Raw genomic sequence first — 23,865 nt, forward strand, 5'->3', positions numbered from 1 at the left:
GATCGAAAACACCTGATAATTCTGAGTTGGGATCTTCAAGGTGCTCGTAGATCTTAGATGATCATCAGACGCTCTGACCACTGGAAGACTTTTTGAAGTAAAGGTTTAGTTTTTTGATTATTTTTTTTTGTGTTTTGTTTTTTTTAGCATTGTGTGTGTCTAGATCACATATAATGTATGTGTTTCTAAAGATAAAAAGAAAGTGAACTGAAATAGTTATGTATACATTTAACTTGGAGACCAAAAAATTCTTCATTGCCGAAAAACGAAATACTGTAGAAGATCACTGCACCCAACTATCATCAAGGTGGTCATTGAAAAAAAATGTAGTGAAGTGGGGTGAGGTCTTACGATATAACACATCATCCATACCATTGAGGCAAACCAGGCTTGAAGAGAAGGGACCCAACTCTGGTTAACCCTTTACTTCTTTGCCACGAGGGGGTCAAGAACACGTGCAGGACTCCTCTCTCTAAAGTAACCACAATGTTTGCGAATAGAACAGTAAAGGAATTGTTCTAAGGGTTTCGGAAAGGATATGGGGAGCCAGGGTAAAATCCGGCATCATTATAGAAGGTCCATTTTGACAACTCAATGGGGGACCCCTCTCTTAGACAGTGTTTTATATATAAAAATAAATAAAAAATCTGAAAATCAACCAAGCTACTATTACTAAGTAAAGGTTGGAAGAACAGGACTGAGCTTCAATTAGCTGCTGTTTCGGGGGAAAAGAAAGACTTAGGCCCATTTTTTCCTTAACATAGGGCTTTAAAGGGGTACTCCGTTGGAAAAAAATTTTTAATCGACTGGTGCCAGAAAGTTAATCGGATTTTTAAATTACTCCTATTTAAAAATCTTAATCTTTCCAGTATTTATCAGCCGCTGTATGTGTTGTGTAGTTCTTTGCTCTCTGCTAACACCTCTGTCCATGTCAGGAACTGTCTAGAGAAGGAGCAAATCCCCATAGCAAACCTCTCCTGCTCTGGACAGGTGTCAGCTGAGAACACTGTGGTCGGAAGCCTACAGCTGCTGATAAGTACTGGAAGGATTAAGATTTTTGAATAGAAGTAACTTACAAATCTGTATAACTTTCTGGCACCAGTTGATTTAAAAAAAAAAAAATTTCCACCGGGGTACCCCTTTAAGGCTGATCAATTGCTAACATGAGGTAGTATAAGCTGATTTTTTGGAGAAAAAAAAATATCTTTTGAATAGTTCCCGCAAATGTCGTAGTCATAGACATGACAATTTTAATAAAAAGTCCAATATTTGGTAAACTGACAAATATCTATTGTCAGAAGTTTAGGTCTTCAATCGCTGGACCTCTAGCTGTTGCAAAGATTTAACTCCCAGCATGCACGGAGTTGTAGTTTTGCAACATCTGGAGGTCCACGGTTTGGAGACCACTGGTCTAGAGGCATCAGCAGACCTTATCAACTTTTAACACCATGGGTGGGGGAAGCACAACTATCTATCGTTAAAAGACTAGATCACCAAATGGTGGACCTGCAGCTGTTGAAAAACTACAACCCCCAGCATACCCGGACAGCCGTTGGCTGTCCGGGCATGCTGGGAGTTGTAGTTTTGCAACAGCTGGAGTTCCATGGTTTGGAGACCACTGGTCTAGAGGCATCAGCAGACACTTTGGGTAAGTGGGGGACGCACCATCGATGATAGATATTTTTGGTTCCTCCTAAATAGCCTTAGAGTTGTCAGTCCCCAGATCACGCCTCTACTGATATGTTAATGACAAGAAGAGGGTTGGGGGGGCAGGGTCATGGGCGATAACTCACTACCGAAAACTATCCATGGACAGCAGTGAGTAAAGCACATACACTTGTGAAAAATTCGTTTCCCCGAAGGTTCACATTGTATCATCAGCGTCCTGAGAAGAAATCCACCGATATACAAAAGAGCTACACTGTAATGTTAATCCTCTGTAATACTTTTGTGCATTTTCCAAGGGCAGCCTTTGAGCAGAAGGAAGACATTCGATACGGTGCCCTTCTTCCCACTGGCCTCTCTGTCCTTTTTCTAAAATGAGTACTCAAAGCTTGTGTAACCGGGGTGGCCTTATATGTTCACTAGACCAGACTGAATTCACTTGAAGGGGTACTCCGCTGCTAGACATCTTATCCCCCTATCCAAAGAATAGGGGATAAGATGTCTGATCTCGAGGGTCCCTCTGTTGGGGTCCCCAGCGATCTCTCGCAGCGTTTAAAACAAACGGCGGGTTCCTGCGGCAGTGGTCATGACTTTTTATGTCTAGAACCTATAGTTCTCTCACAAATACCTTCTACCTGTTGCTCACTTGGTTTGTCATTCTGTGCTCCGGAGGGAGTGTATCCTCCCTCTGCATGACTCATTTTCCTCCCTGAGTGCTGGCTCTCTTCATCCAATCACTACAGGCTGCTCTGTAACCCCCTCTTCTTTGTTTACATGCTGCATGATAGGACAGGAGTGAGCACAGAGGAGTGCTAGTGCCACCGTCACTTCCTGGACTTTGTCCCTGCCCGGGACAAAGCTGATGCTGCAGCCGGACAGGATTATAATCTGGACATATGGGGACCCCTAGTGGTCTTTTATTTTACTTTTTTTTTTTATAAGCCATGGAATACATTTTTTCTTATGAAGTATATTAGAAAGATAAATGTTTTGCCAAGATGTATAACATATACAAAGTTTAAATCTTACAGTGCCTATTTAAGGAGGCGCACGCCTTCAGCAGCTGTCAGTTGCTTGTTTAGCCAACAGTTATTTGACTGAGCAAGCATGTGATTTCAATGCAGAATGGAGAGAAAGCTGCTGCCAGACACCTTTTGGCAGTGGCTAATCTCTAGGGTAAACCAGTGGATTGGAAGTTGAAATTCAACATGCCGGATCCTACTCCTCCAGGGATAGTCGAGAGGACTTCATACAAATTAGACTAGGTTCACACCTATCCAGTGCAAATTTATGTGGTATATATATCAGCAGGCCAGGAGAATGAGATGCCGATGCAACCACAGTGGGACCGCCATTGGACCCACCCATTGAATATGCTGTCTAAAGGTAACGATGTTCAGTATATATCTTGAGCTCATAGTGTTTTTCCACCATGCTTTTGAATCCCATTGAAAAATAGTGTCACATTTAGATTACATTAGGCAACTTAAAATGGTTGTGTCCAGTGGGGTCCTTCTGTGATATATGCTAGCAGCCCATCCTCCAACGCTGTTGACGTATACCACATAAATTTGCATCGGCCTCAACCTAGCCTTAGGCATTTGTCCATCACTCCCAAATTGGATGTCTAAGAAGGAGAAAAAAGCCTGAAAAAAGGTGCAATCCACCGTATTTAATTAATAATGAACATCTTTTATTGTATAAACCAATGGTACAACAAGTTTCAGGGCTTAGGGGCTCCTTCATCAGGTGTTTGGGGTGAACCAAATTGGATGGTTCAACCAAATTTTCTCTAATGTGTACTCTGTAAGGACGTACACAATGATACATTGATACAATGGCACATGCTTGCCAGATGCTCTGGACACCCATAGATTGCTTTACTAATCGAGACTTGGTGCTAAAATTTATGGTAAGACAACTTTACAGGTTGTAGCTCCATTCCCTAGAGATGTAGCCGTTGCAATTTAGGTATCAGTTGGAAAGTATTATTTTTATTTGGACAGTTTACAGCATTGATATTTGGACAGTGTATGGTCTGGATATTTGTTCACTGTATGACTGTATTATAAACATGTACACAATGGAAAATTTGGTACTGGTGGTTTAGTTTCGTTTCGTTAAGAGCATTTTCTCGTTCCGTTGTTTTTGTTTTATAACCTCATTCTAAGTTAAAAAAAATGTTGTTAGGCGCGTGTTTCTTTTTGTTAGGCGCGTTTTTCATTTTGCGGTTCTTGTTTTTAGACCTCATTTGCTATTGCCTTCTCCTTAAACGTAACCTTCACCCTACCCCCCGCTTGCAGTCTGACTCCACAGAAAAAGTGAGCAATTAAGCTGATTGGCCAAAGTAGATACATGTGACAAGAATGCCAGCCATCAGAAAAACTAATTGATTAAAGGGGTACTCCCATGCTCCAGCGTTCTCAACATTTTGCTTAGAATGATCGGAGCCGGAGGACATGATTGTGACATCACGGCCATGCCCCCTTGTGCCATCAAGCCACACCCACTCCATTCATGTCTATGGGAGGGGGCATGTCAGCCAACATGCCCTCTCCCATAGACATGAATGGAGGGGGCGTGGGGTGACAGCACAAGGGGGCGTGGCCACTGCTGTAAGAACCCGGCGTTTGTTTAAAATGCAGGGTGCTGTGGGAGAACGCGGGGGGGTCCCCACCTTTGGATAGGGGATAAGATGTCAAGCAGTGGAGTACCCCTTTAAATCCCACTTCATTTTAATTATGCTCAGGAGAAATGTAACTAAAATATTGGAATGTATTCAAAATTAGACAGTTTTCATTTTTGCCATTTCAGTCTTCGGCTTCATTCGAATTTTCGTCCTTTCATTCTTCTTATTCATATTGTCTATTGGGATTTTTGGATTTCTATGAATATATGATTACATTTTGTTTGTGGCTTTGGATGGATCTGAATGTCCAAATAAGTAAATATTTGTACCAAAATATATTGGTTTTACTAAACAAATTGCACGTGTCTACTGTATTATTTAGACTCTCTTTGGTGCATAAAAAGGGGGGCACCAGAGGGTAATGTTTTTCCTTAAAGGAATACTGTAGTGCAATATAGCTTATCCCCTATCTGAAAAATAGGGGATAAGTTATAGATCACAGGGGTCCGATTGCTGATCTCCATGCCCCCCCCACCTCCCCCCACCGATCTCCTGTACGGGGCCACGGCAGTCTACAGGAAGCACCATGTCGTCCCCAGCAGAAAGCCACAGCAGATACGCGCCCTCCATGTATCTCTATGGGATACATGGAGGGGGCGCATTGGCAGCCACATCATGTTGGGACGGATATGCTCCCTTACAGCATATTTCCGTAGCCCCGTAAAGGAGATCGCGGGGGTCCTAGATGTTGGAACCCCCCGCGATCTATAACTTATTCACTATCCTCTGGGACCCCTGGCTTGTTACATTTGAGTTGGGGTACTCAATTGCCTATTTGTATAGGTAAGATACCAGCTGGTGACATGCCCATTTGCTATAGCTTTTCTTAAGCTTTGCCCAACTGACATAAGCCAAAGCCAACACAACCTGGTTAAAGGGGTTATCCAGGAATCGAAAAACAGAGCCAGTTTCTTTCAGAAACCGCTCCCTGTCTGTCTCCAGGTTGGGGTTGGTTCTGCAGCTCAGTTCCATTGAAGTGAATGGAGCCAAGTAGGAATACCACACACAACCTGGACCCAAACATGGAGCTGTTTCTTGAAAGAAATTATCTCCGTTTTTTCGATTCCTGGATAATCCCTTTAAGCTCCATCTGTAACCATCAGTGGAAAGCTCCAGGGCATAGAGGGCACTGTTATCTCCATCATATCAAACATTGCTTTTCAGTGGCTGAAAAAGACCACTTATGGGCACAATCAGTGTTTATGGGCTTCATGGAGGCCCATAGGGTCCTTTCCATGCTGCCCATAGGTTAGGACCTAGCAGTGTACCCCATCTAAATCTGCTCCCCTATGCAACTCATTTAGTTGATATCACACAAGACGTAACATCATTATTTCAAGAAAATGTTTTGCTTTTCTCAAGTCAACCCAACAAAGAGAGGGTCTCAAGCTGTGGCCCTCTAGATGTTGCAAAACTTCAACTCCCAGCATGCCCAGACAGCCAACGTTCTCTGGTGGGCTGCTGTGTTGTACCATTGGTGAAGCTAGGGGGTGGGGGCACCTGAGTGCTGGTTACCAGGACCAGTGTTAAAGTAAAAATAAATGTCCATGTCCTTAGTGGTGGCACACCATCTACAATCTGGTAGTTGGAACAAACTACTTTAAAAATACTTAACATGACTAAAAACAAAACTAACACAAAACATTACAATATATTTTCCCCCCATTAACCCCTTAAGGACTCAGCCCATTTTGGCCTTAAGGACTCAGACAATTTAATTTTTACGTTTTCATTTTTTCCTCCTCCCCTTCTAAAAATCATAACTCTTTTATATTTTCATCCACAGACTAGTATGAGGGCTTTTTTTTTTGCGCGACCAGTTGTCCTTTGTAATGACATAACTCATTATATCATAAAATGTATGGCGCAACCAAAAAACACTATTTTTGTGGGGAAATTAAAACGAAAAACGCAATTTTGCTGATTTTGGAAGGTTTCGTTTTCCCGCCGTACAATTTATGGTAAAAATGACGTGTGTTCTTTATTCTGAGGGTCAATACGATTAAAATGATACCCATTATTACATACTTTTATATTATTGTTGCGCTTAAAAAAAATCACAAACTTTTTAACCAAATTAGTACGTTTATAATCACTTTATTTTGATGACCCCTAACTTTTTTATTTTTCCGTATAAGCGGCGGTATGGGGGCTCATTTTTTGCGCCATGATCTGTACTTTTTTTTTATACCACATTTGCATATAAAAAACGTAATACATTTTTTATAATTTTCTTTTTAATAAAATGTATTAAAAAAGTAGGAATTTTGGACTTTTTTTTTTTTTCGTTCACGCCGTTAACCGTACGGGATCATTAACATTTTATTTTAATAGTTCGGACATTTACGCACGCGGCGATACCAAATATGTCTATAAAAAAAATTACGCTTTTTGGGGGTAAAATAGGAAAAAACGGACGTTTTACTTTTTTATTGGGGGAGGGGATTTTTAACTTTTTTTTAACTTTTACTTTTACATTTTTTTACATTTTTTTTTACACTTGAATAGTCCCCATAGGGGACTATTCATAGCAATACCATGATTGCTAATACTGATCTGTTCTATGTATAGGACATAGAACAGATCAGTATTATCGGTCATCTTTTGCTCTGGTCTGCTCGATCACAGACCAGAGCAGGAGACGCCGGGAGCCGCACGGAGGAAGGAGAGGGGACCTCCGTGCGGCGTTATGAATGATCTGATACCCGCAGCAGCGCTGCGGGCGATCCGATCATTCATTCAAATCGCGCACTGCCGCAGATGCCGGGATCTGTATTGATCCCGGCACCTGAGGGGTTAATGGCGGACACCCGCGAGATCGCGGGCGTCGGCCATTGCCGGCGGGTCCCTGGCTGCGATCAGCAGCCGGGATCAGCCGCGCATGACACGGGCATCGCTCCGATGCCCGCGGTTATGCTTAGGACGTAAATGTACGTCCTGGTGCGTTAAGTACCACCGCACCAGGACGTACATTTACGTCCTGCGTCCTTAAGGGGTTAAAGGGGTACTCCGGTGGAAAACATTATTATTTTTTTTATTTTTTCAAATCAACTGGTGCCAGAAAGTTATACAAATTTGTAAATCACTTCTATTACAAATATTAACCCTTCCAGTACTTATCAGCTGCTGTTTGCTCCACAGGAAGTTATATATTTATTTTCAGTCTGACCACAGTGCTCTTTGCTGACCCCTCTGTCCATGTCGGGAACAGGTGAGGAATTCTATGGGGATTTGCTCCTACTCTGGACAGTTCCTGACATGGACAGAGGTGTCAGCAGAGAGAACTGTAGTCAGACAGAAAAGAACTACACAACTTCCTTTGGCGCATACAGCAGCTGATAAGTACTAGAAGGGATAAGATTATTAAATAAAAGTAATTTTCGAATCTGTTTGACTTTCTGGAATAAATTGATTTGAAAAAAAAAATTTTTTTTGCATCTTAGTACCCCTTTAATTCAACTGTAAACTTCTGTCAAACAGAGAATATGTCGGGGATGAGGAAGGGAGGAAGAACCGGGACCAAAAAGAAAAAAAAAAACACTCCGCAGAGAATAATCTCCTGATCCATCACTGAGCGCTAAACGGCTCTGCTTCATCTCTGGAATCATTCATAATGGTTTAATGTGTAAATAAAAGCGTCACAGGCAGCCGGGATTTGGTACAATTACCCTTTGCATGTTTTATTTGTACTTAAAGTGTCTTAAGGGGCTTATGGAGGAGTTAACAAGCAATAAGTCAACTTTTATAGCAGCAAATCCCTTAACCTACAATTCACCTAAACAGAGAGTTCAACAAAGGCGCAGGCAGTAGCGATGCGGAGAAGATTTAGAGATACTGCTATATATTACATACAATAACACTCATATAGTATACATACCTTCCCCTCTAGTAAAAGTGAACTCCTTAGGGTAAATGCACTCCAAAGGAAAGGGCATGAGATGCCTGATCGTGGTGGTCCTGCCGCTGGGGACCCCCTCAATCTTTCATTCAGCACCCCGCTATCATCAGCCTCCGGAACGAACACCGCTCCGGGTCTGATGAATCACGATCACGTGGCTGGAGTATCGTGATGTCATGGTTCCGCCCCCCTGTGATACTGGATAGGGGATAAGATGTCTTAGGGCCGGAGTACCCCTTTAAGTACTTACCTGCCAGCCAGTAATGGACATGCTCAGTATGGATCCGTGCTTGTCTTGGGGCTTAATGGTGTTGTGAGTGCACCGTAATGCTGCTACTTTCTTATTTTGAAATGGCTACTTCCTGTTGGAGTTCCCCCCCTACACCTACAAGTCCCAGGATCCCGTATTTGTAAGTGTAAAGTATTTTTCTTCCTCCCACACATCAGCAGCATAGCTAGGCTTTCTTTCATGCTGTGCTTGAAACTACAATTCCCTGCTGCCCTGTGGAAAATGATCTCCCTCTCATCCAGTGGATGCTCCACCCATTAAAGCACAGGCAGGCTCTCTTTCCACATCTGTCTAGTGATGTAATATATTAGGCCGCACTGCAAACTGGGAGAACCTGAGACAGCACATATTTTGTATGCTGCTAAAAATAAACATCTAAGCAAAGATCACACTATGGTGTGACATACACTGCTCAAAAAAATAAAGGGAACACTTAACCCCTTAAGGACCAATGACGTACCGGTACGTCATTGGTCCTGCTCTTCTGATATAACGCGGGGTTACACAGTAACCCCGCGTCATATCATGGCGGGCCCGGCGTCATAGTGAAGCCGGGACCCGCCTCTAATAGCGCGCAGCGCCGATCGCGGCGCCGCGCGCTATTAACCCTTTAGCCGCGCGCTCAAAGCTGAGCCGCGCGGCTAAAAGTGAAAGTGAAAGTTCCCGGCTAGCTCAGTTGGGCTGTTCGGGATAGCCGCGGCTAATCGCGGCATCCCGAACAGCTGACAGGACAGCGGGAGGGCCCCTTCCTGCCTCCTCGCTGTCCGATCGCCGAATGACTGCTCAGTGCCTGAGATCCAGGCATGAGCAGTCATGCGGCAGAATCGTTGATCACTGGTTTCTTATGAGAAACCAGTGATCAACATAGAAGATCAGTGTGTGCAGTGTTATAGGTCCCTATAGGACCTATAACACTGCAAAAAAAAAGTGAAAAAAAAAAGTGAATAAAGATCATTTAACTCCTCCCCTATTAAAAGTTTGAATCACCCCCCTTTTCCAATAAAAAAAAAAACACAGTGTAAATAAAAATAAAAATAAACATATGTGGTATCACCGCGTGCGGAAATGTCCGAATTATAAAAATATATCATTAATTAAACCGCTCGGTCAATGGCGTGCGCGCAAAAAAATTCCAAAGTCCAAAATAGTGCATTTTTGGTCACTTTTTATATCATTTAAAAATGAATAAAAAGTGATCAATAAGTCCTATCAATGCAAAAATGGTACCGTTAAAAACTTCAGATCACGGCGCAAAAAATGAGCCCTCATACCGCCCCATACACGGAAAAATAAAAAAGTTATAGGGGTCAGAAGATGACAATTTTAAACGTATTAATTTTCCTGCATGTAGTTATGATTTTTTCCAAAAGTCCGACAAAATCAAACCTATATAAGTAGGGTATCATTTTAATCGTATGGACCTACAGAATACATATCAGGTGTCATTTTTACCGAAAAATGTACTACGTAGAAACGGAAGCCCCCAAAAGTTACAAAACAGCGTTTTTTTTTCAATTTTGTCGCACAATGATTTTTTTTCCCGCTTCACCATAGATTTTTGGGCAAAATGACTGACGTCATTACAAAGTAGAATTGGTGGCGCAAAAAATAAGCCATCATATGGATTTTTGGGTGTAAATTTGAAAGAGTTATGATTTTTTAAAGGCAAGGAGCAAAAAACGAAAATGCAAAAACGGAAAAACCTCCGGTCCTTAAGGGGTTAAAGGAGTACTCTAGTGCAGAGTATTCCTGCTCCGTCCTGCCCGGGCTGCAAAATAAATGAAAATGAACCATCACTCACCTCCCTGGGTTCCCAGCGAGCGTCACTACAGCTGATCGGTCCTCCGGTCAATCTCCTTCATACTTCCGTGTGTAACGAAGCGTCACATGGTGCTCAGCCTATCGCAGGCCGAGGCAGAACATCGCGGCGGCCGGGGATAGGCTGAGCACCATGTGACGCTTCGTTACACCCGCAAGTATGAAGGAGATGCACCGGAGGACCGATCAGCTGTAGTGATGCTCCGCGGGAACCCAGGGAGGTGAGTGATGGTTCATTTTCATTTATTTTGCAGCCCGGGCAGGACGGAGCAGGAATACTCTGCACTAGAGTACTCCTTTAAACAACACAATGTAACTCCAAGTCAATGACACTTCTGTGAAATCACACTGTCCACTCAGGAAGAACACTGATTGACAATCAATTTCACAGGCTCAGGTAGTGCCGCTCATCCAGGATGGCACATCTATGCGAGCTGTGGCAAGAAGGTTTGCTGTGTCTGTCAGCGTAGTGTCCAGAGCATGGAGGCGCTACCAGGAGACAGGCCAGTATATCAGGAGACGTGGAGGAGGCCGTAGGAGGGCAACAACCCAGCAGCAGGACCGCTACCTCCGCCTTTGTGCAAGGAGGAGCAGGAGGAGCACTGCCAGAGCCCTGCAAAATGACCTCCAGCAGGTCACAAATGTGCATGTGTCCACTCAAACAGAAACAGTGCTTACAGCAGTACGTTTGCCATTTGCCAGAGAACACCAAGATAGGCAAATTCGCAACTGGCACCCTGTGCTCTTCACAGATGAAAGCAGGTTCAAACTGAGCACATGTGACAGACGTGACAGAGTCTGGAGACGCCATGGAGAACGTTCTGCTGCTTGCAACATCCTCCAGCATGACCTGTTTGGCGGTGGGTCAGTAATGGTGTGGGGTGGCACTTTTTTGGGGGGCCGCACAGCCCTCCATGTGCTTGCCAGAGGTAGCCTGACTGCCATTAGGTACAGAGATGAGATCCTCAGACCCCTTGTGAGACCATATGCTGGTGTGGTTGGCCCTGGGTTCCTCCTAATGCAAGACAATGCTAGACCTCATGTGGCTGGAGTGTGTCAGCAGTTCCTGCAAGAGGAAGGCATTGATGCTATGGACTGGCCGCCCGTTCCTCAGACCTGAATCCGATTGAGCACATCTGGGACGTCATGTCTCGCTCCATCCACTAACACCACATTGAAACACAGACTGTCCAGGAGTTGGCGGAGTTGGAGGATGCTTTAGTCCAGGTCTGGGAGGACATCCCTCAGGAGACCATCCTCCACCTCATCAGGATCATGCCCAGGCGTTGTAGGGAGGTCATACGGACACGTGGAGGCCACACACACTACTGAGCCTCATTGGGACTTGTATTAAGGACATTACATAAAGTTGGATCAGCCTGTAGTGTGGTTTCCCACTGTGATTTTGAGTGTGACTCCATATCCAGACCTCCATGGGTTGATACATTTGATTTCCATTGATAATTTTTGTGTGATTTTGTTGTCAGCGCATTCAACTATGTAAAGACGAAAGTATTTCATACGATTAGTTCATTCATTCAGATCTAGGATGTGTTATCTTAGTGTTCCCTTTAGGGTCTATTCCCATGTACAGTATTCTTTGCAGATTTGATGCATAGGATTTTCTGCTGCAGATTTCAATGTAAAATGAATGTCTGAAGACAGCTTGAAATCCTGCGCATCAAATCTGCGCAGAATACTGTACGTGTGAAGAGACCCTTAAAATTTTCTCCTATATAAAAGTTTAGACGTATTGATACTATACAACGAAGGAATAACATCATTTCTTCCTGACATTTAACATTTTTTACTTCTCCAGAATCTTTTATTTTTTCCATCAACTAAACTGTACGGGGTTTGTTTTTTGCAGGCCAAGCTGTACTTTTCAATTGTACCCCTCATTTCACCATATAATGCATTGTGAAATGATAACACTGTTCTGTGGGTCAGTACAGCTTTAGTCATCCTAAATGTATATAGTTTTCATTTGCCTCACCACGTTTTTATTTTTCCATCTACGGAGTTGTGTGAGGGCTCGTTTTTTGCAGGGTGATATGTATTTTTATTGGTAGCATAATAATGTGGATAGTAGGAGTTTTTACTACATTATTACATTGTTTCTAGTCCAGACAATCATCAGTGAACATACTGGACACAAGGAGTGGCATAACTATAGGATGCCACAGTAGTCCCAGCTGCGACTGGTCCCCAAAAGTCCACCCTCACCACATCAGGTCCTATAGGCTTCAACACACAAGGTCCAGTGTCTTGTGAGAGAGTACAATGTTGAGGCGCTGGCTAGTGCCAGGAGAAACGCCTGGGAGGGGGAGGAGATGTTGTCGATCTTGTTATCTGATCTGAAGACTGATTTAGGGGTCTGATCTGGGGTCTGACTTAGGCATCTGATCTGGGAGGGCTCATGCTAAATTAAAAGGGCCACACAGACAACTCACTGAGTGTAATCCATGAAGGATTCGAATAGGATTATGTAAGGGATTGAAAATAAAATGAAAAAGAAACCAAAGAAACGTCTGTCAAGTGTCATGAGTGAAGCCCAGAAGGGCACTTTCCTTGTGTATTGCCTTAAAGGGGTTATCCAGGAATAGAACAACAGAGCTAATTTCTTTAAAAAAAAAAAAATGTCTTACTACTTTTTCATTATGAGATAAGGTAAAACAAAACATTTTCTTGTGTCGCCATATTCTGAACGCCATAACATTGTTTATTTTTCTCCCAATGAAGTTGTGGCAGGGCTTGTTTTTTTTTTGTTTTTTTGCAGTAGTATTTATTGGTACCATTTTGTGATACTTGCCACCTTTTCCACATTTTTATTCAACTTTTTGGGGGGCAAATTGACCAAAATGCTCATTTTGGCATTTCCTTTTTTTCCCTTTTACCGTGCGTTTACCATGTGGGATAAATAACATAGCTATTTTGATAGTATGGATCATTACAAGTGCCGTGATACCCTTTATTTATGGAGGATGGGGGGGGGGGATTTTCTTTATTAACAACTTAAAGGGGTACTCTGGTGGAAACCTTTATTTATTTATTTATTTTTATTTTTTTTTTTTTTAAATCAACTGGAAAGCCAGAAATTTAAACTGATTTGTAAATGACTTCTATAAAAAAAATCTTAATCCTTCCAGTACTTATTAGCTGCTGAATACTACAGAGGAAATTCTTCTCTTTTTGGAACACAGTGCTCTCTGCTGACATCACGAGCACAGTGCTCTCTGCTTACATCTGTGTCCATTTTAGGAACTGTTCAAAGCAGCATATGTTGTCTATGGGGATTTTCTCCTACTCTGGACAGTTCTTAAAATGGACAGAGGTGTCAGCAGAGAGCACTGTGCTCGTGATGTCAGCAGAGAGCTCTGTGTTCCAAAAAGAAAAGAATTTCCTCTGTAGTATTCAGCAGCTAATAAGTACTGGAAGGATTAAGATTTTTTTTATCTATTTAACTTTCTGGCACCAGTTGATTAAAAAAAAGAAAGTTTTCCACCGGAGTACCCCTTTAATGGGTTGTTTTGCCCCTAGACATCTTACTCCCTATTCAAAGGACAGGGGATAAGATGTCTGATCCTTTTGATAGGGGATAATATTTCTAGGGGCGGAGTACTCCTTTATTTATATATGATATATATGACATGTATGTATATGTCCTGTAGGGGAATGTTCTGTATATGATATATATGACATGTATGTATATGTCCTGTAGGGGAATGTTCTGTATATGATATATATGACATGTATGTATATGTCCTGTAGGGGAATGTTCTGTATATGATATATATGACATGTATGTATATGTCCTGTAGGGGAATGTTCTGTATATGATATATATGACATGTATGTATATATCCTGTATATGAATGTTCTGTATATGATATATATGACATGTATGTATATGTCCTGTATATGAATGTTCTGTATATGATATATGTGACATGTATGTATATATCCTGTAGAGGAATGTTCTGTATATGATATATGTGACATGTATGTATATGTCCTGTATATGAATGTTCTGTATATGATATATGTGACATGTATGTATATGTCCTGTAGATGAATGTTCTGTATATGATATATGTGACATGTATGTATATGTCCTGTATATGAATGTTCTGTATATGATATATGTGACATGTATGTATATGTCCTGTATATGAATGTTCTGTATATGATATATGTGACATGTATGTATATATCCTGTATATGAATGTTCTGTATATGATATATGTGACATGTATGTATATATCCTGTATATGAATGTTCTGTATATGATATATGTGACATGTATGTATATGTCCTGTAGAGAAATGTTCTGTATATGATATATGTGACATGTATGTATATGTCCTGTAGAGGAATGTTCTGTATATGATATATGTGACATGTATGTATATGACCTGTAGAGGAATGTTCTGTATATGATATATATGATATGTATGTATATGTCCTGTAGGGGAATGTTCTGTATATGATATATATAAGACATGTATGTATATATCCAGTATATGAATGTTCTGTATATGATATATGTGACATGTATGTATATGTCCTGTATATGAATGTTCTGTATATGATATATGTGACATGTATGTATATGTCCTGTATATGAATGTTCTGTATATGATATATGTGACATGTATGTATATGTCCTGTAGATGAATGTTCTGTATATGATATATGTGACATGTATGTATATGTCCTGTATATGAATGTTCTGTATATGATATATGTGACACGTATGTATATGTCCTGTAGAGGAATGTTCTGTATATGATATATGTGACATGTATGTATATGACCTGTAGAGGAATGTTCAGTATATGATATATGTGACATGTATGTATATGTCCTGTATATGAATGTTCTGTATATGATATATGTGACATGTATGTATATGTCCTGTAGATGAATGTTCTGTATATGATATATGTGACATGTATGTATATGTCCTGTATATGAATGTTCTGTATATGATATATGTGACATGTATGTATATATCCTGTAGAGGAATGTTCTGTATATGATATATGTGACATGTATGTATATGACCTGTAGAGGAATGTTCTGTATATGATATATATGATATGTATGTATATGTCCTGTAGGGGAATGTTCTGTATATGATATATATAAGACATGTATGTATATATCCAGTATATGAATGTTCTGTATATGATATATGTGACATGTATGTATATGTCCTGTATATGAATGTTCTGTATATGATATATGTGACATGTATGTATATGTCCTGTATATGAATGTTCTGTATATGATATATGTGACATGTATGTATATGTCCTGTAGATGAATGTTCTGTATATGATATATGTGACATGTATGTATATGTCCTGTATATGAATGTTCTGTATATGATATATGTGACATGTATGTATATGTCCTGTAGAGGAATGTTCTGTATATGATATATGTGACATGTATGTATATGACCTGTAGAGGAATGTTCTGTATATGATATATGTGACATGTATGTATATGACCTGTAGAGGAATGTTCAGTATATGATATATGTGACATGTATGTATATATCCTGTATATGAATGTTCTGTATATCATATATATGACATGTATGCATATGTCCTGTAGAGGAATGTTCTGTATATGATATATGTGACATGTATGTATATGTCCTGTAGAGGAATGTTCTGTATATGATATATATGACATGTATGTATATATCCTGTTTATGAATGTTCTGTATATGATATATGTGACATGTATGTATATGTCCTGTATATGAATGTTCTGTATATGATATATGTGACATGTATGTATATGTCCTGTATATGAATGTTCTGTATATGATATATGTGACATGTATGTATATGTCCTGTAGATGAATGTTCTGTATATGATATATGTGACATGTATGTATATGTCCTGTATATGAATGTTCTGTATATGATATATGTGACATGTATGTATATATCCTGTAGAGGAATGTTCTGTATATGATATATGTGACATGTATGTATATGTCCTGTAGAGGAATGTTCTGTATATGATATATGTGACATGTATGTATATATCCTGTATATGAATGTTCTGTATATGATATATGTGACATGTATGTATATGTCCTGTATATGAATGTTCTGTATATGATATATGTGACATGTATGTATATGTCCTGTAGATGAATGTTCTGTATATGATATATATGACATGTATGTATATGTCCTGTATATGAATGTTCTGTATATGATATATGTGACATGTATGTATATGTCCTGTATATGAATGTTCTGTATATGATATATGTGACATGTATGTATATATCCTGTATATGAATGTTCTGTATATGATATATATGACATGTATGTATATGTCCTGTATATGAATGTTCTGTATATGATATATATGACATGTATGTATATATCCTGTATATGAATGTTCTGTATATGATATATGTGACATGTATGTATATGTCCTGTATATGAATGTTCTGTATATGATATATGTGACATGTATGTATATGTCCTGTATATGAATGTTCTGTATATGATATATGTGACATGTATGTATATGTCCTGTAGATGAATGTTCTGTATATGATATATATGACATGTATGTATATGTCCTGTATATGAATGTTCTGTATATGATATATGTGACACGTATGTATATGTCCTGTATATGAATGTTCTGTATATGATATATGTGACATGTATGTATATATCCTGTATATGAATGTTCTGTATATGATATATATGACATGTATGTATATGTCCTGTAGAGGAATGTTCTGTATATGATATATGTGACATGTATGTATATGTCCTGTAGATGAATGTTCTGTATATGATATATGAGACATGTATGTATATGTCCTGTATATGAATGTTCTGTATATGATATATGTGACATGTATGTATATGTCCTGTATATGAATGTTCTGTATATGATATATGTGACATGTATGTATATGTCCTGTAGAGGAATGTTCTGTATTTGTGACATGTATGTATATGTCCTGTAGGGGAATGTCCTGTATATGATATATGTGACATGTATGTATATGTCCTGTAGAGGAATGTTCTGTATATGATATATGTGACATGTATGTATATATCCTGTATATGAATGTTCTGTATATGATATATGTGACATGTATGTATATATCCTGTTTATGAATGTTCTGTATATGATATATATGACATGTATGTATATATCCTGTATATGAATGTTCTGTATATGATATATGTGACATGTATGTATATGACCTGTAGAGGAATGTTCTGTATATGATATATATGACATGTATGTATATATCCTGTATATGAATGTTCTGTATATGATATATGTGACATGTATGTATATATCCTGTATATGAATGTTCTGTATATGATATATGTGACATGTATGTATATATCCTGTATATGAATGTTCTGTATATGATATATGTGACATGTATGTATATGTCCTGTAGAGGAATGTTCTGTATATGATATATATGACATGTATGTATATGTCCTGTATATGAATGTTCTGTATATGATATATATGACATGTATGTATATGTCCTGTATATGAATGTTCTGTATATGATATATGTGACATGTATGTATATGTCCTGTATATGAATGTTCTGTATATGATATATGTGACATGTATGTATATGTCCTGTATATGAATGTTCTGTATATGATATATGTGACATGTATGTATATGTCCTGTAGAGGAATGTTCTGTATATGATATATGTGACACGTATGTATATGTCCTGTATATGAATGTTCTGTATATGATATATGTGACATGTATGTATATGTCCTGTAGAGGAATGTTCTGTATATGATATATGTGACATGTATGTATATATCCTGTATATGAATGTTCTGTATATGATATATGTGACATGTATGTATATGTCCTGTATATGAATGTTCTGTATATGATATATATGACATGTATGTATATGTCCTGTATATGAATGTTCTGTATATGATATATGTGACATGTATGTATATGTCCTGTATATGAATGTTCTGTATATGATATATGTGACATGTATGTATATGTCCTGTAGAGGAATGTTCTGTATTTGTGACATGTATGTATATGTCCTGTATATGAATGTTCTGTATATGATATATGTGACATGTATGTATATGTCCTGTAGGGGAATGTCCTGTATATGATATATGTGACATGTATGTATATGTCCTGTAGAGGAATGTTCTGTATATGATATATATGACATGTATGTATATATCCTGTATATGAATGTTCTGTATATGATATATGTGACATGTATGTATATGTCCTGTATATGAATGTTCTGTATATGATATATGTGACATGTATGTATATGTCCTGTATATGAACGTTCTGTATATGATATATGTGACATGTATGTATATGTCCTGTAGAGGAATGTTCTGTATATGATATATATGACATGTATGTATATGTCCTGTATATGAATGTTCTGTATATGATATATATGACATGTATGTATATGTCCTGTATATGAATGTTCTGTATATGATATATGTGACATGTATGTATATGTCCTGTATATGAATGTTCTGTATATGATATATGTGACATGTATGTATATGTCCTGTATATGAATGTTCTGTATATGATATATGAGACATGTATGTATATGTCCTGTATATGAATGTTCTGTATATGATATATATGACATGTATGTATATGTCCTGTATATGAATGTTCTGTATATGATATATGTGACATGTATGTATTTGTCCTGTGTACGGATTCTCTGTACATCATACATGTGACATGGGGGGGGGGGCAGTGTCTGGAGATGGAGATTTGGCTGACAGGATCAGATTATCGTCCTCCGCTCTCTATCTGCAGGAACTGTAAACCTCCAGGCGTCAGTCTGCGGCTCGGATACTCAGCCCAAACGTGTCACCCGCATGAAAAGAACCAGACAAATGAGGATTTAATTACTGGTAAACGCCTTTAAGTCACCAAACACTTCCAGCAGGCACCTGCGTCTCCACAGAGCACTGACTGATTACACACAGCAGTGCTGGCGTACTACAGGTCCCAGCAGACTCTGGAGGAAGCAATGCAGCATTTAGCAGCTGAGCACGCTCCCTAGTGCACAGGCAGCGGTGGGACTACAAGTCCCAGCAGATCTTCATGGCCCTTGGCCACCGTAGATATGTAACAACCATAGGTCACTCTCAGAACTACAGATCCCAGCAGATCTTGACCGTAGATATGAAAGAAGCAGAGATATGTTACAAACAGAGGCCACTCTTTATTCTCAGTGTGTAGCGGAACTACAGATCCCAGCAGATCCTGGCAGCCTTACCCAGGCCTATAAATCATACAATATTGTTCTAGATTCCTGAAAATAAATTGTATGTTGTTTGTTTGTTTGTTTTTTTAATAATAAAAAAAATGAAATTTAGCAAGTTTTTTTTAAAATCTCTGCTTGCTGTCAGCCAATGACCCACCGTGCACAGCTCATACAGGTAGGTATATGGCTTGTAGAGTATCTAAGCTAGTTTTTTCCAAAACGGTATCTAAGCCAGAGTAGCATGTCTAAGCCAGTGTTTTACCAAACAGTGTATCTCCAGCTGTTGCAAAACTACAACTCACAGCATGGCCGGACAGCCGTTTGCAACAGCTGGAGACACACTGTTTGGTAAAACACTGGCTTAGATACTTTACTCTTCAACAGCTACTCAGGCTTAGTATCTAAGCCAGAGTAGAGTATCTAAGCCATTTTTTTCCAAAAGAGTATCTAAGCCAGAGTAGCATATCTAACCCAGTGTTTTACCAAACAGTGTGTCTCCAGCTGTTACAAAACTGCAACTCCCAGCATGGCAGGACATCCATTTGCAACAGCTGGAGACACACTGTTTGGTAAAACACTGGCTTAGATACTTTACTCTTCAACAGCTACTCAGGCTTAGTATCTAAGCCAGAGTAGAGTATCTAAGCCAGTTTTTCCCAAAAGAGTATCTAAGCCAGAGTAGCATATCTAAGCCAGTGTTTTACCAAACAGTGTATCTCCAGCTGTTGCAAAACTACAACTCCCAGCATGGCCGGACAGCCGCTGGCTGTCCGGCCATGCTGGGAGTTGTAGTTTCGCGATGGCATCTAAGCCAGAGTAGAGTATCAAAGCCATTGTAGCCAGAGAATAATATCTAAGCCGTTGTAGTTTTGAAACAGCTGGAGGCACACTGTTTGGAAAAAAGAATGGCTTGATACTCTACAAGCCATACACCTGTGTGAGCTGCGCAGGATGGCCCATTCGCTGACAGCTCTGGCTTAGATACTAGCTTAGGGTATCTAAGCTAACGGCTGTCCGGGCATGTTTGGAGTTGTAGTTTTGCAACAGCTGGAGACACACTGTTTGGTAAAACACTGGCTTAGATACTTTATTTTTCAACAGCTACTCAGGCTTAGTATCTAAGCCAGAGTAGAGTATCTAAGCCAGTTTTTTCCAAAAGAGTATCTAAGCCAGAGTAGCCTATCCAAGCCAGTGTTTTACTAAACAGTGTGTCTCCAGCTGTTGCAAAACTACAACTTCCACCATGGCCGGACAGCCGTTGGCTGTCCAGCCATGCTGGGACTTGTAGTTTTGCCACAGTATCTAAGCCAGAGTAGAGTATCTAAGCCATTTTTTTCCAAACAGTGTATCTACAGCTGTTGCAAAGTAAAGTATCCAAGCCAGTGTTTTACCAAACAGTGCGTCTCCAGCTGTTGCAAAACTACAACTCCAAGCATGCCCGGACAGCCGTTAGCTTAGATACCCTAAGCTAGTATCTAAGCCAGCGCTGTCAGCGAATGGGCCATCCTGCGCAGCTCACACATATGTATGGCTTGTACAGTATCAAGCCATTTTTTTTTTCAAACAGTGTGCCTCCAGCTGTTTCAAAACTACAACTCATTAGGCTTAGATATTATTCTCTGGCTACAAAATACAACTCCCAGCATGACCGGACAGCCGTTGGCTCTCCGGGCAAGCTGGGAGGGGCAGTTTTGAAACAGCTGGAGGCACACAGGTTGGGAAACATTGATCTAAGATCTCTGTCCCAATGAGTCCTGTATCTGAGTTAGGTCAGCATTTTACAGACTGTTTCCATTCACTGACAGCAAGCACAGATCTTGAAAACAGAGGAAATAAAAACAAAGTATTAGAGTGCTGAAAATTAATCGGGAGGTTCTCTCCTCTAGAAACATAGGGAGAGATTTATCAAAACTTGTGCAGAGGAAAAGTTGCCCAGTTGCCCATAGCAACCAATCAATTCGCTTCTTTCATTTTTGAAAAGACCTCTGAGAAATGAAAGCAGCGATCTGATTGGTTGCTATGGGCGACTAGACAACTCTTCCTCTGCACAGGTTTTGATAAATCTCCCCCTATATAGACTTTATTATTCCTCTATATAGCACATTATATAGCCTCAGTATACCTTTATATACCTCAGTGTATACACTCACTTACTCCATTGCTTGTTAACACAAATACAATCATGGCCGTAAATGTTGGCGCCCCTGACATTTTTCTAGAAAATGAAGTATTTCTCACAGAAAAGGATTGCAGTAACACCTGTTTTGCTATACACATGTTTATTCCCTTTGTGTGTATTGGAACTAAACCAAAAAAAGGAGGAAAAAAGCAAATTGGGCATAATGTCACCAAACTCCAAAAATGGTCTGGACAAAATTATTGGCCCCTTAACTTAATATTTGGTTGCAGACCCTTTGGAAAAAAATAACTGAAAACAGTGTCTTCCTATAACCATCAATAAGCCTCTTACACCTCTCAGCCGGAATGTTGGACCACTCTTCCTTTACAAACTGCTCCAGGTCTCTTATTGGAAGGCGCCTTTTCCCAACAACAATTTTAGGATCTCTCCACAGGTGATCAATGGGATTTAGATCTGGACTCATTGCTGACACTTCAGAACTCTCCAGCACTTTGTTGTCATCCATTTCTGTTGCCTTTTTGACGTATGTTTGGGGTCATTGTCCTGCTGGAAGACCCAAGATCTCAGACACAAACCCAGCTTTCTGACACTGGGCTGTACAGTGCGACCCAAAATCCATTGGTAATCCTCAGATTTCATGATGTCTTGTACACATTCAAGGCCCCCAGTGCCAGAGGCAGCAAAACAACCCAAAACATCACTGACCTCCACCATATTTCACTGTAGGTACTGTGTTCTTTTCTTTGTAGGCCTCATTCCGTTTTCGGTAAACAGTAAAATGATGGGCTTTACCAAAAAGCTCTATCTTGGTCTCATCTGTCCACAAGACGTTTTCCCAGAAGGTTTTGGTTACTCAAGTTCATTTTGGCAAAATGTAGTCTTGCTTTTTTATGTCTCTGTGTCAGCAGTGGGGTCCTCCTGGGTCTCCTCCATAGTGGGGTCCTCCTGGGTCTCCTCCATAGTGGGGTCCTCCTTGGTCTCCTCCATAGTGGGGTCCTCCTGGGTCTCCTCCATAGTGGGGTCCTCCAGGGTCTCCTCCATAGTGGGGTCCTCCAGGGTCTCCTCCATAGTGGGGTCCTCCTGGGTCTCCTCCATAGTGGGGTCCTCCTGGGTATCCTGCCATAGCGTTTCATTTAATTTAAATGTCGCCGGATAGTTCGCGCTGACACTGATGCTCCCTGAGCCTGCAGGACAGCTTGAATATCTTTGGAACTTGTTTGGGGCTGCTTATCCACCATCCGGACTATCCTGCATTGACACCTTTCATCAATTTTTCTCTTTCGTCCACGCCCAGGGAGATTAGCTACAGTGCCATGGATTGCAAACTTCTTGATAATGTTGCGCACTGTGAACAAAGGCAAATCTAGATCTCTGGAGATGGACTTGTAACCTTGAGATTGTTGATATTTTTCGACAATTTGGGATCTCAAGTCCTCAGACAGTTCTCTTCTCCTCTTTCTGTTGTCCATGCTTAGTGTGGCACACACACACAGACGCACAATGCAAAGACTAAGTGAACTTCTCTCCTTTTTATCTGCTTTCAGGTGTGGTTTTTATATTGCCCTCACCTGTTACTTGCCCCAGGGGAGTTTAAAGGAGCATCACAGGCTTGAAACAATCTAATTTTTCCACAATTTTGAAAGGGTGCCAATAATTTTGTCCAGCCCATTATAGGAACTCCATATATAACACTATATATCTAAATACCTCATTATATCACCTCACTATACCTCTATATACATCATTATATATCCTAGTAGGCCTCATGTACATTATTATAAAGCCTCACTATACACCCATATACTTCACTATATAGCCTCACTATATTTCTATATACCTCATTATATCAGCTCACTATATATCTATATACCTCTTAACATCACCTCACTATATCTCTTTATACATCATTATATATCCTTAGTAAGCCTCATGTACATTATTATAAAGCCTCACTATACACTTACCATATACTTCATTATATAGTTTACCTATACTGTACCAATATGTCTGACCTCAACACCATATCATATACAGCAGCTGCAGT

The 23,865-nt window shown here is 39.9% G+C and overlaps 1 protein-coding gene across 2 annotated transcripts in view; it reads left to right on the forward strand.

The window, feature by feature from the left end:
- Positions 1-23,865, forward strand: part of GATA4 (GATA binding protein 4) — a 123,945-nt gene that overhangs the window by 1,742 nt on the left and 98,338 nt on the right. Inside the window, exon 1 of one of the 2 annotated variants that reach the window (XM_056563844.1) lies at positions 21,714-21,732. The exons of the other annotated variant lie outside the window; for it this stretch is intronic. The gene's annotated coding sequence lies outside the window, so the exon portion shown is untranslated. Of the gene's footprint in view, positions 1-21,713; positions 21,733-23,865 lie in introns of those variants that run through there. 2 annotated transcript variants of the gene reach the window in all.

This window comes from Hyla sarda, chromosome 3 (genome assembly GCF_029499605.1).
Source record: "Hyla sarda isolate aHylSar1 chromosome 3, aHylSar1.hap1, whole genome shotgun sequence".
Classification (NCBI taxonomy): Eukaryota; Metazoa; Chordata; class Amphibia; order Anura; family Hylidae; genus Hyla; species Hyla sarda.